Here is a 15,530-nt window from a genome sequence, read left to right as displayed (position 1 = left end):
CTGCCAAGGTGAAACGCAGGTGATTTTGTATTCTAGATTCACCACTTACACACACACTGGAAAAACTGCACAGAACAGCAAACGTAGCAGAGATTATAAAACCCACAGAACTTCAGACAAGACTCAGAACTGGTGCAGTGGCAGCTGTCTGGCAGTCCTACATCATGTCCTTACTGTGAAGGCTTACTATGAGCCCAGGAGCGGCACAGCTATAGCGTAGGGTCCTTACTGTGGTGGGATGGTACACACTGATATGCTAAGAACCTCATTTTTTCTTAAGAAGTATTGCAATTTAAAATGCTGCAGCGACGTTAATTTACGGTGCAGGATGACACAGGCACAGAAGCTGCGCCTGTGTCATCTGTGGCAGATCCCCGCTGTCAGTGCTAGCCGGGGACCCACCGCAACTGTCAGCACTGGAGCCGCACTCCAGTGTTGACAACTAACCTTATAGATACTGCGGATTGGACGACTGCAGCATTTATAGGGCTTCAGACAGAGTTCTCTTTTTACAGAGGGAGATTTCTCTGTCTGGTAACCATCAGGGCTCTGCAATGTGGTTGCAGAGCTCTGATGGTAACCATGGCTGAGCCAAGCCTGAGGCTTCCGGTGTCCTGGCTATGAAGGCCGCCAGGGAAGGGAGGGTGGTAAGGCTGGCACATGGCCCTGAGCACTTTTCCCGGGCCCCTCTCTCCCCTGTCGCTGTTACAAGCTTCTGACAGCAACAGAGGAGAGGGGGCAGAGCTATGGACTTCAAATTTTGAGATCATAATGATCCCATACGCTGAAGTCCAAAACAACCTGGGAATTGAGGAATCAATGACCCATGGTTGTGAAAGTGTTAAACGACCTGATGAAGTGATGCGAGTGCGGCTTATATACAGCACAATATTCATGCAGCAAGGGCTGTATGTGCATATATATCTCTATATATTTATACACATACATATATATGGGGGCAATCAGTGGAGACTTGTAAATGAGTACTCCATTGAATTTTTTCGCTGTTCTCCGAGTTCAGTGATTTTTGTGTTTTGTTGGTCTATTTTTCATTGCCCCCTGGTAGCCAGAATCCTACTTCACACTGACGAGATGTGTTTTGAGACTCGTAACTGAGGCTCCACGGACCCCTTCTTTGCATACACATACACACATAGTTCGCAATATCACTGCAGCCTCTGCCTAATAAGTGTAAAATAAGGGAGTGCGGAGAGGTATGTGTAACATTTATTATGTCCTGCCAGCTTCCCACAGTGTCTCAAGTGACAGGCCAGTCACCAGGACAGTGCCACGGCCAGTGATTTGCTGAGCGGCCTGTCACCTTACACACTGCGGAGAGCTGGCAGGACATAAGGGAGCGCAGAGACATTTAACAATTTTTCCCCCCACTGTCATCAGCTGTTGGCCACGTAATGCTATTACACGCAGGGATGCGCGCCTGGCGGCCGATGATTTTAGGTTTGGACCTAAAGACACAATATCAGCTTATGATCGGGTCTTCGGCTGATCATTGTCTTTATTACACTGAGCAAATTGGCCTGATTTGGCAGATTATAGGGCCCTTAGCGTCTAATAAAAATTTGATTGCTTTCTTTTACATAAATTAGTGCTGTAAACCAGCCAAACATGACAGACTATGGCCCCCTTAAACAACAGTAACCCCTTTACTTTTACAACAGTTTAACCCTTTAACGACACGACGAGTATACTATACTAGTCATGCGACCATTAAGGGCTCCTGGTGTGAGCCCTCTCTGCAGCCCGCGGTCTCCGTTTGGCATGTGCAGCCGGGGACCGCAGGTATTGGCTGGCGTGGCTGATCGTCGTTCCCTGCTAATTAACTATTTAAATGCAGGTGTCAAAGCTGACAGCTGCATTTAAATAGTATCTGTGCCCCTCTCCCTGGTGTCTAGTGGTGGCGATCTTCACCCCGGGAGATCCCTTGTACTGAGCAGGCCGGCGCTCCGCGTCGGAATGATGCTGATCCCGTCTCTGCAATCAGTGCATCAGGTCTGCTGCAGACCAGAATAATAGAGCACTGATCTGATGGATCAGTGCTTTATTATCTATACAGCATTGATCTCAATGTGAGATCAGTGCTGTGTATATAGAAGTCCCCCAGGGGGATCAATGCTGTGTATATAGAAGTCCCCCAGGGGACTTCTAATTAATGTAAGTAAAAAAAAAAAAAAAAAAAAGAAAAGTTTATTAATAAAAAAAATTCCCTCCCTTAATAAAAGTTTAAATCACCCCCTTTTCCCATTTTATAAATAAAACTAAAAAAAAACTAAATTAACATATTTTGTATCGCCACATGCGTAATCGCACAAACTATTAGATTATCACATTTCTGATCTCGCAGGGTAAGCAAAAACCCACCAAAGTGCAAAATTGCGCATTTTTGTTTACATCAAATACATCAATTGCAAAAATGACACTTTACACAGCCCCATAGATCAAACAATAAAAGCGTTATAAGAATGGGAATAGAGCAACTTTAACCTCTTAAGGACAGAGCCAATTTGCATTTTTGCACTTTTTTTCCTCCTTGTGCTTAAAAGGCCATAGCACTTGCATTTTTTCACCTAGAAACCCACATAAGCCCTTTTTATTGTGCTACTTATTGTACTGTGCAATGACAGGCTATATTTTTTCATAAAGTACACTGCAAAACCAAAAAAAAATTCAAAGGGTGGTGAAATTGTAAAAAAAACCCCGCATTTCTTTTATTTAGGGTTTTTTTGTTTTTACGCCGTTCACCCTGGGGTAAAACTGACTTGTTATACATGTTCCTCAAGTTGGTATGATTACAACAATATGTAACGTATAACTTATTTCATCTGATGGCTTGTAAAAAATTCGAACCATTGTTACAACGTCCCGGAGGGGCAATCCACCCCACTAGACACCAGGGACGTGGACAGCCCGCATTTTAAATACAGCTGTCAACTTCTGACAGCTGCATTTAAAATGCTGATTAGCGGACACTGCGATCGGACAGTGCCCGCTAATAGCCGTGGTCCTGGGCTACATGCCGCCCCCGGAACCGTGGCGGTTCAGAGCGGGGTTGGCGCACAGCCCCCCTCTGAAGTCCCCTAGGCGACCACAGGGTGTTTATATACGCCCTGTGCCGTTAAGGGGTTAAAACACTTTCTTTAAAGGTGTTAATCTTTTAAAAGCCATCAAATAAAATAAAAGTCATGCAACATATCACGTTATGTTACATATCGTTGTAATCGTACTGACTTGAGGAACATAAATAATGTGTCAGTTTTACCATAGGGTGACAGCGTAAACACGGAACCCCTCGAAATAAAAAGGAATTACACCTTTTTTTCGAATTTCACTGCACATATAATTTTTTTCTAGTTTTGCAGCATGCTTTTAAAAAATATTAAATCTGTATTTGCAAAGTATAATTGGTTTAGCAAAAAATAATGTGGCTCATGTGGGTCTGTAGGGGAAAATATGCAAGTGCAGTGGCCTTTTAAACATGAGAAAAAAAGAAAAAAGGAAAACTGGCTCCGTCCTTAAAGGGTTAAAGGGGTTGTCCAGCGAAAATCTTTTTTTCCAAAAAAAGTGGTGTCAGAAAGTCATATAGATATGTAATTTACTTCTATTAAAAAATCTCAGGTCTTATTAGCTAGTATATGTCATGCAGGAAATGTTTTATATTCAGTTTGACACAGTGCTCTCAGCTGCCACTTCTGTCCGAGACAGAAACTGTGCACAGCAGAGAGGTTCTCTATGGGGATTTAAAGAAAATTGAGGCGGAGTGCCTGTCTCAGCCAAAGATGTCAGCAGAGAGCACTGTGTCAGACTGAAAATAAAACACCATTTTCTGCAGGACATACAGCAGCTAATAAGTATGGGAAGACTTGAAATGTTTTAACCCCTTAAGGACCGGGCCTGAAATGGCCTTAAGGACCGGAGCAAATTTTATGAATTTGACCAGTGTCACTTTATGCATTAATAACTTCAGGATGCTTTTACCTATCTGGCTGATTCTGAGATTGTTTTCTCGTGACATATTGTACTTCACATTTCTTGTAAATTGGAGTCGATACTTATAACGAATCATGAAAAAACCCAAAATAGCGTGAAAAATTGTGAAAAAATGCATTTTTTTCCAACTTTAAAACTTTTCTGCTTATACAGAAAATGGTTATACCACATAAATTATATATTAAATAGCATTAGCAACATGTCTACTTTATGTTGGCGGCATTTATTAAACGATCTTTCATTTTTTTTTTTTAGACAATAGAAAGCTTAAAACATTAGCAGCAAATTTCCAAATTTTCTGTAAAATTTCAAAAATCAGATATTTTTAGGGACCTGTTCAGGTTTAAAGTGTATTTGAGGGGACTGTGTGTTAGAAAGCCCCACAAAGCACCCCATTTCAGAAACTGCACCCCCCAAACTCTGCAAAAGCACATCCAGAAAGTTTTTTAACCCTTTAGGGGAGTCACAGAAATAAAAGCTAATTGTGTAAGAAATTTGAAAATTTTAATTTTCTGTGCAGAGATTTTATTGTAATCCAATATTTTTCATAATTATAAACTTATTACCAGAGAAATTAACCCCAATATTGACTGACCCGTTTCTGCAGTTTATAGAAATACCCCATATGTGGCCCTATTGCGCTATTTGATGCAACCACAAGCCTCAGATATAAAGGAGCGCCTAGTGAATTTCAATGGCTCCGTTATATTTGGTCATTTCTGACTGTATCACTTCAAGTTGGCAGAGGCTCTGGGGTGCCAAAACCTAAAAACACCCCTAAAGGGACACCATTTAGAAAACTACACCCCTCAAGGAATGTAACAAGGGGTGCGGTGAGCATCTGGACCCCACAGGTGCTTCGCAGATTTTCAGAATAATATGGCGTGAAAAAAGACTAAAGTATTTTTTACACTAAAACGTTGTTCTAGCCTTCAATTTATCATTTTCACAAAGGGATAAAAGGAAAAAAAAAAAAAAAACACAAAACATGTAGCGCAGTTTCTCCCGAGTACAGAAATACCCCACATGTGGCGATAAAGTGCCAAGGGGGCGCAGGACGAGCCTCCGAAGGGAAGGAGCACCAATTGGCTTTTGGAAGCTGGATTTTACTGGAATGGATTTCAAGGGCCATGTCGCATTTACAGAGCCCTCGTGCTGCCAAGACACTGGAAACCCCCCACAAGTGACCCCATTCTGGAAACTACACCCCTCAAGGAATCTAACAAGGGGTGCAGTGAGCATATGGACCCCACTGGTGACGGGCACAAATGTGGAAAAATGTAACGTGAAAGTGAAAATTTTCATTTTTTCACTTTCACGACACAAATGTGCCCGTCATCAAGGGGTCCATATCCTCATTGCACCCCTTGTTAGATTCCTTGAGGGGTGTAGTTTCCAGAATGGGGTCACTTGTGGGGGGTTTCCAGTGTTTTGGCAGCACGAGGGCTCTGTAAATGCGACATGGCGTTCATCATCCATTCTAGCCAAATCCAACCTCTAAAATCCAAATGGCGCTCCTTCCCTTCGGAGGCTTGCCCTGCACCCGCACGGCGCTTTATGTCCACATGTGGGATATTTACGGACTCGGGGGAAATTGCTCTACACATTGTGTTTTTTTTTTCTCTTTTAACCCCTTGTGAAAATGATAAATTCAAGGCTAGACCATTATTACATTATAGTGTAAAAAATGTAATATTTCATTTTCACGCCACATTGTTCCACATTTGTGCCCGTCACCAGTGGGGTCCATATGCTCACTACACCCCTTGTTACATTCCTTGAGGGGTGCAGTTTCCATAATGGGGTCACTTGTGGGGGGTTTCAACTGTCTTGGCAACACAGGGGCCTTTTGAATGCAACATGGCCCCTTGAAATCCATTCCATCCAAATCCAGCCTCAAAAAAACAAATGGCGCACCGTCCCTTTGGAGGCTTACCCTGCACCCGCATGGCGCTTTATGTCCACATGTGGGGTATTTCCGTACTCAGGGGAAATTGCTCTACACATTGTGTTTTTTTTTTTAAATCTTTTAGCCCCTTGTGAAAATGAAAAAAATCAAGACAAGATCAATGATTTAGAGTAAAAATTTTAAAAAAATTACACTAAATGTTGGTCTAGCCTTGATTTTTTTTCCATTTCCACAAGGGGTTAAAAAAGAAAATAAAAGCAAAACGTGTAGGGTAAATACCCCTACACGAAAATACCCCACATGTGGACATAATGTGCCATATGGGCAAAGGGCAAGCCACCAAAGGGACAGAGCGCCATTTAGAGGCTGGAATGGAGGATGGAGGCCATGTCGCAATTACAAAGCTCCTGTGCTGCCAGGACAGTAGAAACCCCCGACAAGTGACCCCATTCTGGAAATTACACCCCATAAGGAATCTAACAAGGGGTGCAGTGAGGATATGGACCCCACTGGTGACGGGCACATATGTAGAACATGTGCCATGAAAATACCATTTTTTTCATTTTCACGTCCCAAATGTGGCCGTCACCAGGGGGCCATATCCCCGCTGCCCCCCTTTGTTAGATTCCTTATGGGGTGTAGTTTCCAGAATGGGGTCACTTGTGGGGGGTTTCTACTGTCCTGGCTGCACAGAGGCTTTGTAATTCCATCGTGGCATCCTCTAATGGGAATGGCAGCCATACCTACTTAGCTGGGGAAAAGGGACAATTCTAATTTATTTGGGGGTATTAGACCAATTATTAGTTTATAAGGTTGAAAATGACAGGTGTCCATCAAATTCAACCTGTGTTGATCCAGAGAAAGGCAAAAAAAAAACCCTTGTGAGGCAGACGACAGTAGCCTCATCACAGGGGAAAAATTCCTTCCCGACTCCATAATGGCGATCAGAATAATCCCCGGATCAACGTGACCCCTGAAATAGGAATAAGGGACAGAATTTAGATAATGTAGAACCCCAATGACGTGTGGTGCGCCTTGGAGCGATCCAGTATGCAGAGGCCGGGGTGATCAGGACAGGCGTCACACTGGTAAATGGTGTCCTTCCTGATCCCCGTTACCCCACACTCTGCACTTCTTCTGGGGTCTCCCTTTCTCCAGTGTGGGGGACGTCACCTGGAAAATGTTGTCCTGGTGCGATACGGGGTCCTTCATATCCAGAAGCGCTGGGTCCGCTCCATGGCTGCTAAATATTAAGGCTCTATTACGGCTTCTGATATTTTCGGATCGTGCCACAAGCTACAGTAGCTCGGGCAGCGAGGGACCGGAAGAGGGGGTGCTGGTATAAAAGTTATCCCCGTACTGGTCGTGGCAACCTTTATCCAGCAGTGGGAGGATCAGTTCCCGAACGATCTTCCCACTTGTTCCGAGGATGGGGGGGGGGGGCATCTGGGGGCTGCATTCGGGTGTCCCTTCCTTCATACACTCTAAGGGTACGTGCACACTGCGGAATGGCGAAGGATAACCCTTGGTGCATTCCGCAGCTGGCACCCACCGGCAGACTGATGCGGGCGCGCGTCTCCATCCGTGTCATAGACTCCATTCTATGCACGGGCGGATTCCGCTCTCCGTCCAACGTGTTCATTCTTTTGACGGACGATGGAATCCGCCTGTGCATAACATGGAGTCTATGACACGGGTGGAGACGCACGCCCGCATCAGTCCGCCGGTGGGTGCCAGCTGCGGAATGCACAAAGGGTTATCCTTCGCCATTCCGCAGTGTGCACCTACCCTGGATCTTTAAGTGTACCCTGAGGTACTCTCACAGAGTTTGTAGAATTTCACGCCATACCGTGATCTCTTATTGGGACGGTACTGGCAGAAAAGATGTGTCTGGGGGGCAGCGTACGCTACACTACCCCCAGATACGTCATTGGATGATGAGGATGAATGGAGGAAAGAAGGATCCCCCCCATTCATCCTCACTGGCTGTTTCAGTGTCGGAGGCAATAATAACGTATGCGTCCGATACCGAAAACACGCCGGGGGCCACTTTTATATAGGGATTGGTATATGGGGTATGTAGTGGTGTAGTGTAAAACTTTATTCAATGTAGTGTAGAGTGGTGTAATGTAGTGTTTTTTTACGTTTTTTTTTACAGTAAGTATAAAAAAAAAAACCTACGCCAAAAATGGTGTTGCTGATAAATGCCGCACTTATGTGCGGCACTTATCAGCAGACCGTGGCAGTAGGATATAGAAAAAAAACATCCTACGCCAAAAAGGAGGAGTTGCTGATTAGCAGCGCAGTTTCGTGCGATGCTGATCAACACTCAGCGGCGATAGGGTGCGGAAAATAGAAGAAAAAAAATTGGGAAAAGAAAAAAAACTTTTACTACATTCTGAACATCCCTATAGTGGCTGATACGTGTATTACACTTATCAGCCGCTAGGGGGCAACAGAGCGCAAGATCCGAAAAAAGACGACGCTGGAGCCGGAAAAATAAGAAAAAAGACAACGCTGGAGCCGAAAAAAGCCGATCGGGACGTCACGGAAGAAGCCGAAGACCCGACAAGAAGAGGACGCCGGGAACCCGGAAGACGCCGATCAGGACCCCGGGACAGGTGAGTAATGTACAAATACCTGCTCTGGACCCCTCAGCTAGGTAGCTGAGGGGTCCAGAGCAGGTATTTATTACTTGTGGGGACTGTGATCGCCGTGAATGGCGATCGGGACGGTGGTACCGTGACCACCATTACTTTTTACAGTAATGGCGGTCGGTGCCGTCTTCAGACAGCACCGACCGCCATTTTTTTCCGGGTCATCGGGCCATGGAAAGGTTCCGATCGCCGCTATGGGCTGATCAACCCTCCATGCCGACAGGGAGAGATGGCCTGCTATGTATTATCCCTCTTAAAGGACCCGCGTACCGGTACGTCATGGGTCCTTAAGTGACAGTGATCCATGACGTACCGGTACGTCATGGGTCCTTAAGAGGTTAATAGAAGTAAATTGCAAATCTATATAACTTTCTGACACCAGTTGATCAAATAGAAAAAGATTTTCGCTGGATAACCCCTTTAAAGGGGTTGTCCGGCGAAAAAAATTATTCACAGAATAACACACATTACAAAGTTATACAACTTTGTAATGTATGTTATGTCTGTGAATGGCCCCCTTCCCCGTGTCCCACCACCCCCACCCGTGTACCCGGAAGTGTGGTGCGCTATACATTACCTGTCACGTGCCGACCACGGTCTCCGATCTTCAGTAGTGACGTCTTCTTCGGGAGGCCAGCGGATCTTCCCGAGTGCTGGCCGCCCTCTGCAGCGTCATCCGAAGCTCAGCCGCGATTGGCTGAGCATAACTGTGCTCAGCCAATCGCGGCTGAGCAGCTGATGACGTGGCCGCGTCATCAGCCGCTCAGCCGCGATTGGCTGAGCATAACTGTGCTCAGCCAATCGCGGCTGAGCGGCTGATGACGCGGCCACGTCATCAGCTGCTCAGCCGCGATTGGCTGAGCACAGTTATGCTCAGCCAATCGCGGCTGAGCTTCGGATGACGCTGCAGAGGGCGGCCGGCACTCGGGAAGATCCGCCGAACTTACGAAGAAGACGTCACTGCTGACGATCGGAGACCGTGGACGACACGACATGCGGTGAGTATAATGCACCACACTTCCGGGTCTAGCGTGGGTGGGGGGAAACACGGGGAAGGGGGCCATTCACAGACATAACATACATTACAAAGTTGTATAACTTTTTAATGTGTGTTATTCTGTGAATAATTTTTTTCGCCGGACAACCCCTTTAAGACATTTTCTGACCCCTATAATCTTCTCAATTTACAGAGCTGTATTGGAGCTTATTTTGTGCACCATAAAGTTTTTCATGGTACTGTGGCTTGAGTAGAATTAGACCATTTGATCACAGATGGAATTAGAACACAGAACAGAACACATTTCTGTCTTTTTTTCCACGCCATTCACCATGCGCTTGTCATAATATTTTGATAAATTGGACATTTCCACATATGTCTTCAACACTTTTTTTGGGGAGTCGTTTACAACCTCTGCCCCATGTCAGGCATTTAGGCATGTAATTGCTGCTGTCACTTTGGCAACTACTTAACTAAATGGCCAGAGCAGTAACTAATCCATGCTATTAGCAGCAGCCCTCAGCTGTGTATGGACCAGACTCGAGTCCCGAGCGCCCTCTTCCCACTCCCTTAAAGCGACACTGTACCCACAATTTGACCCCCTCACTTGTACCTTCGGATAGCTGCTTTATTCCAAGATCTGTCCTGGAGTCCGTTTGGCAGGTGATGCAGTTATTGTTCTAAAAAAAACAACTTTTAAACTTGCAGTCCTGTGTCAAACTGCTGGGGCCTAGAGTATCTGTGCCCTAACCTTGCACCTCCCCTCCTCCCCACCCTCTTCATCATTAGGAATGCCACTGGAACATTTTCTCCTTTCTGAACACTGCACAGGTGCCTTAACGATCCAGCCCATGTGCCGCGTACTCACAGGTGATGAATAGGAGAATACCTGCCTGGAGTATTCCTAATGATGAAGAGGGCGGGGAGGAGGGACAGAGAGGATGTGCCAGCCTAATGCGTGCACACACTCTAGACCACGGCCGTTTGGCACGGGGCTGCAATTTGTTTTTTAGGACAATAACTGCATCATCTGCCGAACGGACCCCAGGACAGATCTTGGATTAAAAGCAGCTATCCGACGGTACAAGTGGTTGGGGGGGGGGGTCAGACTGTGGGTACTGAGTCGCTTTGACAACCCATTATATTCTCTAAGACCCCATTTTTACTACACCCCTAAGGAATTTAACCAGGCGTGGATAATTTTTGCAGATCGCAGACAGAAAAATTGTGGACACTATATAGTCCACAAAAATATACTGTAGTGAATAAGTGTTAAATATTTAACACCGCAAAAATGGAGAGGAAAAACAAACAGTAACATAAGTACTATGTGATCACATCTCAGGGCACCAATAGACGACAGAGGAAGATCTCTCCCTACTGACCACAGCATCTAATGAGTTAACTGGCAGGATTGGAGAGCAGTTCTGGTGCTGACAGTTGCTTGGTAACAAGTTAAAGGGGTTATCCAGCGCTACAAAAACATGGCCACTTTCCCCCTACTGTTGTCTCCAGTTTGGGTGGGGTTTTGAAACTCAGTTCCATTGAAGTAAATGGAGCTTAATTGCAAACCGCACCTGAACTGGAGACAACAGCAGGGGGAAAAGTGGCCATGTTTTTGTAGCGCTGGATAACCCCTTTAAGACTCACAAACTTTGAAAATTTTGATTGCTTGAGGTCATGTTCCCGAGACCCCCAACAATCATTCGATATCGCACCGACGCAAGCTTCATTCCAACGGCAGTAGACGGGATCCATAACTCCTACAATTAATAGGATGGAGCACTGAGCCCGGCGGGCTTTACCATATAACTAAATCTAACAATCAAGTCAACTAAACTGAATCCTGGGTCAAGGCGCAGATTAAAACATTCTGCAAAGGAGTAGAAGGGGAAGGCGAGAAAAATAAAAGTGGGTCAGTGAATCTGCCATGTTGCTGCAGCCGCTTGCAGACACCCGCTGTGCAGTAATACAGAACACTGACAATAACAATTTGATTTTTATAAATTATCTCAATTGCTAATTGACTGTTTTATTATCAAAGACAACGGGCACGTTAAATGTGTGTGCAAGACAAATGCTCCAAACAGAAGCCTAACACCACCGACTAAAAGCGTAAGGAAAGGGTGGCGCCAAAATAACCCAGAACACCATTTACACACCACCACTGGCACATAAGGGGGCTTTTACATATGCTGCAGAAAGCACTTGTCAAGCACAGAAACTTGTCAAAAATACACTTTTAAGGCCCTCTTCCACGGGCCGGCTGAGGAGCAAACGAGCGCTCCTCATTTCCCGCTCGCTACCACCGCTATTACATGCGGCAGAAGAGAGCGTGTGTGTGGTGGTGGTGGGGGGGCTGGCGGCTCAGGGGCTGCCAGGGTGATCGCTAGAATGTAGATAATAGTGACGATCTGCTGCCACCACAATTGTTTGTTTTTCAACATGGTTGAAAGAGAAATGACTGCAATGATCACCCGACATGAACAATGTCAGCTGATAGTTGCATTCTATTCCACGAGACGATTATCAGCCATAACGGCCAATAATCGTTCTGTGGAATAGGGAATCGTTCTGTGGAATACTTCAATGGAACTGAGTTTTAAAACCTGCACCCAAACTGGAGACAAGAGCGGTGCAAAAGTGCCCATGTTTTTGTAGCTCTGGATAACCCCTTTAAGCTAGAGGGACCAGTCACACTTTGGGAGGACAGTCATCAGCATGTTACTATATACTGTGAGCTGTATTCTATATATTCATGCATGTTTACTGGAACACAAAGACTAAAAAGGAAAAAAGGTTACGTTGTAGTAAAGACATTTCCACAAGCAGCAATACCAATTGTTACTTTTTATTTTTTTGTTTAGTGTAAAATTTTAATTAACTTAAATAAAAGTAACAAAATCGCCGTATTATGGGTGCAAGTCCAGAGCCAACCATGACCTGATAATAACCCAAATGGTCACATGTCAGGTTGGGTTAGCAGAGCCACAGCCAGGCTAGGACTTCTACAGTAATACAGATGGGTGTTTTAGGCCTAAGAGCAATCAACAAGAAAACTAAGGGTACTATTACACAAACAGATCTGACGAAAGATTATCTGCCAAAGATTTGAAGCCAAACCCAGGAACAGACTATAAACAGAGATCAGGTCATAAAAGGAAAGACTGGATTTCTCCTCTTTTCAAATCCACTCCTGGGTTTGGCTTCAAATCTTTGGCAGATAATCTGTCGTCAGATCTGTTGGTGTAATAGTACCCTAAGGTTGATCACACACAGACCGTATGCTACTCACACTTGTATACATGTATGCTCATGCACAGGTTCCTAAGGACTCCTTTACACATTAGTATATTTCTAGATGTATACTGTCCATAACTATGGATCCATAAGTCCGGACAGTATCTAATGATTTACCAGTATTCACACTGGATGGTCAGCAGGTTCCATCCAAACTGATGGATTTGATTATTATTCATCTGAGTATGGCCAGCTTTAAAGTAAAAGATGGTACCCTTATTCAGGGAAAACTCTGCTTATGTTGGACACACCAGCAATGCATTGGGTCACATGGTTAAAGAAATAGTTTGCCTAGGGAAAACATTTTATATACTGCTGCCCTTCTAATAAATAATAAAGATGTGGCGTCTTTGGGTGCCATGCAGAACGTTCTCACGGCCACTTAGAGACAGACTGGTCTCTGCAACAACAGTCCGTTCCGCCAATCACAGGCCGCGGCGCTGTTCTCTCATATTCAGCGGTTGGCTGTCACTGGATGGAATGAGGGAGGGTATAGCACTTATGTATAAAAAGGGGTTTCCATGACCAGAGCCCCCCTTTAAATGTTAAATTCGAACAAAATATGAACCATAAAGCAAAAACTAAAAATACACTTATATACGAACACCTCTCTCTCTATATCATTATATATATATATATATATATATATATATATATATATATATATATATATACACACACACAGCACCAGATATAATAAATACTACAGAAATACAATGAAATATACTATGGCAATTGAGACCATGTAAACTGCTTGCAGATCATGACCACCAGGTGGCACTGTACAGCTCAAGTTTTACATAGCAGCTTAAATAAACCTTAATATACTGAAATGTTTTGGAAACTACTGGCAGCACAAGCAGAAATTCAATAGGAGGGGAAAAAAAACAAAAACACAAACCACCAGACTGATGCTGTGCTTATATATCTGTTATGTTTGGCATGTTATTTTGCCTTGCTGTACCTTACTGTTCAGTGTGAGATACACATTATAATAACTACACCTGAATGCTGGAGTGAGTGTCTCAATATGTAATATGAACACACTTAATTCTAAATCTATGCCAACATTATGGAGGCAATAAAACGCTATAGAAAGTGCAGCACATCTTGTGATATACCAAAATACCAGAAAAAGGGTACGCTGGGTATTCTGTGGTGGGGCCATTCATTTTATTGGCCTGATGTCTACTAGTGACATTTGGTCCATTTCCTCAATGTATATTTTTTTGTCTGCTGGACTAAAATGGTTAATGGGCCGGCCTGCCATGGTACACCTTGGGATACCTTTCTATTCCATGTATACCACAGACATACTGCTTATGTGAACCCAGCCTTACTGATGTACTTTTAGGAAATCTGAAAGAAGGGAACAAGTTTATTTACAACCTACTTAGAAAGTATAATCCCACAGAACCTTTATGCCATTAGGACCATAGTCACAGCTTATAATATTTGGTTGTATTTAAAAAAATATATATATACATACATACACACACACACACACACCGTATTTTCCAGCGTATAATAAGACTTTTTAACCCCCCAAAATCTTCTCATACGCCAGGTATGGTTGCCCCATACTGTGGGGGAGCTCAAAAATGGCCGCATCCTCACTGTATGCCGTTCCCAGCAGCCGCGCATCTCCTGTCCCGTTCCCGGCACAGGCAGTGTGATCCCCGAAGCTCTCCCGGGCAGCCGAGCGTCCCATCGGAGAAGCTCTGAGACACTCTGCTGCCGGGGGAGTTTCGGGAGAATGACAGAGGCTCCGAAAGTCCCATAAGGCCTCTGTCATTCTCCCGAAGCTCTCCCAGGAGCAGAGTGTCTCAGAGCTGCTCCAATGAGATGCTCGGCTGCCCGGGAGAGCTTCGAGGATCTCCGGCATAGGCAGTGCGCGTCACACTGTCTGCGCAGAGAATGGGATGGGAGTCGCATGGCTGCCGCGTTACCGGTGAGTTGTTTATTTTTTCCCCCTTTAACTGCAGTTAACCCCTGCCTGACCGCAGCAGGGCACCAGTTAGTAACCCCTGCTGCAGTCAGGCAGGGGTTACCATTTTCCGGCATATATGGCAAACACTTTACATTTATGGATAGCCCTATACAATGTATAAACATTTGGTAAAAACATCCTGCCCCACAGTGAGCCCTGGAAACCCAACATCTCAAGTAAAAGTGTACGTCCATACATATCTTAATAAAATCACAACCTGAAAAGATTGAAATTGTAACAAGACACAGGTCCTAGTTTTTCGGTGACAAGCTGAGAACACACACCGCCTCTACTTTGTAACACCTCACACAAAAGGTCCACGTATTACCTAGCAGCAGATTAGATCTAAATAACTGAACACAGTATCGTATCTGCTGCGTATACGGTGTGTGTGTGTGTTTGTACCCTTAGGGGTTACAGTACCTGACAATAAGCGCCATTTATGATGTTAGTTGCAGCTATCCCTCCCCAAGTGGCTGACCCAATATGTGTATGACCAACATTACCGCCTGCAGCAATTACGCAAGTCACACTCATATGATTTTCAGGGTTATGTTTTTTTTATGAACCCTCTTTATTAAAAACTTGTGTTTTCCATACAAACAAATAGCTGAAAGTCACTGGATGACAGCGCCCCAACAACCACTGCTATACGATGCGTAGCACAAGAGT

General features: G+C 44.6%; 1 protein-coding gene across 9 annotated transcripts in view; it reads right to left on the bottom strand.

Annotated features, from left to right (window-relative positions):
- The window catches only part of KDM6A (lysine demethylase 6A), a 97,372-nt gene that overhangs the window by 13,366 nt on the left and 68,476 nt on the right, over nucleotides 1-15,530 (bottom strand). The window lies entirely within an intron of this gene.

Source organism: Dendropsophus ebraccatus, chromosome 11 (assembly GCF_027789765.1).
Source record: "Dendropsophus ebraccatus isolate aDenEbr1 chromosome 11, aDenEbr1.pat, whole genome shotgun sequence".
NCBI classification, from domain to species: domain Eukaryota; kingdom Metazoa; phylum Chordata; class Amphibia; order Anura; family Hylidae; genus Dendropsophus; species Dendropsophus ebraccatus.
Note: the sequence above shows the minus strand (reverse complement) of the source record. Positions and strands in the feature narration are given on the sequence as shown.